A 3,156-nucleotide genomic window follows, 5' to 3' on the forward strand; every position below is an offset into this window, starting at 1 on the left:
TGGGGATTTAGAGATGGTCGAAGAGTCTCAAGATGGTCATGTCCCTTCTTCCCCCTTGCTGATCCGTAGTTTGTTCCGTTTATAGAACTTTGCTTACTTTAACCGCCTTCTTTGGCAATCACAATTCATTTAATGGGCCGACTCATTTATTTGACATATTTTTAACTGTTATAAAGTTGGCTTGGTTGCCTTTGTTTTTTATTTTTTTGTAATTTTTCCCTCTCCCCTCTTCCCCGCATTGAATAAAATAAAAAAAATAATAAAAATAAAAAAATAAAAAAGGGAGGGGGGGAATTAACTCATAGTTATTTTAGTTATTTATAAACATTTTTTTTTAAAAAAAAAAAAAACTAATTTGAACTTTGCTAGTATTTTTTTTTTTATATTAGCTTAGATTTATCTTATTTTAAAGTTGGAATGCTTTGAAATAATGGTAATGTGCCAATTTTAGAGTATACATTTTAGGTAAAGTAGTCGCTTCTCATCTCGTATTTTAAAGTAATCTCACGAGATCTCTCATGCTCTTTTCTATTTGGATAAGAGTTGGAAATCTACCTTTGTAACAACCCTTTTTCCTACTTCAATTAGAAGATTGTACTTTAACTAACATAAGTCTTTGCAAGCAGATTGTACCTTTTTTTCCCCTTTCTCTAATAAGCAGATCATTTTATGTTGATATCTAATGCTTTGGTTTAGAAACAATAAATTTAACTCATGTTGTATGCCCTCCAACGTTCCTGTATTGTACGTATTTGAATAGAAAAAAAGAAAGAAAAAAAAGGTGGAACTCCTCCGGTGAAAGAGCTACATGGCCTAAAAAAATTTCCTTACCAACACATGCCAACTGGTTCTAAAATGAGTCCCTTTGTGATCCAAAGTACTAATATCGCCTTTATATATACCAACTGGTTCTAAAATGAGTCCCTTTGTGATCCAAAGTACTAATATCGCCTATATATATATATATATATATATATATATATATATATATATATTTCAAGTTATGGAGAGCATAGCTACCCGTTTTTGAAAGTGTCAATTATGCTACATAGATTTTACAAATTTTTGTTTTTATTAATTACCTCCATTAACGTTCAATCAAAAATATTAACTAGTTATTTTGTTACGAGGAATGCTAAGTTTATTAACAAATTTTACAAAAAAATAAAATTTAAAATATAATGTGCCACAACATTTAACATTCACTTGCTCTAAAGTCAAATATGAATTTAATAACTTAGATTAAAGAAATCTCCTCACCAACAATGCATGTGCCATTTTTTCTTGTCATCAAGGTTTTGATATATTTTCGGTTTTCCAATTGATAATTCATTATATGACTCGGGACTCAAGAGTGTTGACCAGATGTATGCATTATTGATCAACCTTTAGATTGGGGGTAGAAAAAATCATACCGAAGATCACTAGGGCAGGTTTGATTACTGTTTCTGGTCTTGGGAATGGGGACCCCTACGACGACATAGACGTGGCGTGAATGGTGAGAAATACAGATAATAATTCTCTCTATTTCATTGATACTAATACTATTTATTTTATAATCAAGATATACCACATCTTTTAAAAAGTTTAAATACAGATAAAATTTTTACCATTTCCTTTTTTATAATCCTCAAGTTCCTAATAGATTATACAAGAAAAAATCACTTGATGTCTCTACAGTGACAAGATTAATAAGTTTTAGGAGTACAATATTATTTCAATCTAGATAGTTATTACATATTCCAAGTTTACATATAATTATTCTAATTCTGGGATAATCTTCAACTCATGGTTTAGACGTTTTGTAGGTATATTTGCCTTAATTTTTAGGGTAATTATATCATAAATCCTTGGGTCAACGTGCCAAAATTTTTTTGCCTTTAAGTTTTTTTTTTTTTTTTTTTTCAAAAATTTACTCACTGGGTCAATCGAAATGCCAATAAAATCCTTACTGTCAAATTTTTTTAACTTCCGTTAATGCCACGTCAGCATAATAATTTTTTTATCAATTTAATTTAAAAATTAAATATAAAAATAATAAAATTAAATTAAATTAAATTAAAAAACCAAAAAAACAAAAATTTGAGCCACCCCTGACCACCCCAAACCTTCACTTGCTTGCATTCTAATTTTGTTTGATTAATCACAAATCCTTAATTAAGCTCTTGAATTCTCCTAAAAAAGAGAATTACAAAATGTAGCACAGTTATAATCAGCTTCGATCATTTGGGGAAATAATCATCACTTCCATATTTCACAAATTACAAAATCAAACAAAATCATTTTATTCTTTGATTTTCAGTTTATAATTTTATTCTTTGATTTGGAGGGTCCAAGGTATGGTTTGATCCCCATTGTTGAATCAAAGAAAGTCAGTCTGACCTTTCAACAAACCCAACCTCACCATCTCAGAAGGCAAACCTCTAGATCAAGATCTTCATAGAGGGAGATAGGGAGAAACCCGGTAAAGAGAGAAAGTAAAAGAACAGAGAAATTCAACAATGGGGTTGTTCGTGCACATCATGGCAGGTAATGGATTCATTCTGATTGGCGCATGGGAAGCTCTCACCTCCTCAAATTCAATCCAGAATCTAGTCGGAAATTTGATTTCATCTTCACCTCTCACGTCTATTCACGCGCCACTGCCGGCTTCATCGTCGGGAACCAAGAAGAACCCATCTTCCTTATCTTTGACCTTCATCTCCATCTCTATCTTCTCCTGAGACTGTCAAATCCGTCGAAGCAAACTGAAACGGTTGGATTTTTTTCTCGAAATTCTTATTTTGCTTTGTGTGAGAGTGTGGTTTCTGTTTGGTTTTCGAGAAAATGTTGGAAATGAAAAGGACGTGTTTGGTTGCTGAGGAGACTGAGGCAATTGAAGTTTGAAGCAAAATGGAAAAAATTCGACTTCCATCATCTGAAATCGTGGGACAAGAGCTTAATTAAGGATTTGGGATTAATCAAACAAAATCAAAATGCAAGCCAGTGAAGGTTTGGGGTGGCCTTCATTTTTATTTTATTTTATTTTTTTAAATTTTTTAATTTTTAAATTAAATTAATAAAAAATTATTATGCTGACATGGCATTAATGGAAGTTAAAAAAATTTGACGGCAATGATTTTATTGGCATTTCCATTGATCCAGGGAGTAAATTTT

General features: G+C 31.3%; 1 non-coding gene across 1 annotated transcript; it reads right to left on the reverse strand.

Annotated features, from left to right (window-relative positions):
* Window positions 1-2,145: 2,145 nt before the first annotated feature.
* On the reverse strand, window positions 2,146-2,251 carry LOC132168311 (small nucleolar RNA Z103). The gene has a single exon (XR_009438828.1). It is a non-coding gene; the product is annotated as a small nucleolar RNA Z103 (small nucleolar RNA).
* Window positions 2,252-3,156: the final 905 nt, after the last annotated feature.

This window comes from Corylus avellana, chromosome ca1 (assembly GCF_901000735.1).
Source record: "Corylus avellana chromosome ca1, CavTom2PMs-1.0".
NCBI lineage: Eukaryota > Viridiplantae > Streptophyta > Magnoliopsida > Fagales > Betulaceae > Corylus > Corylus avellana.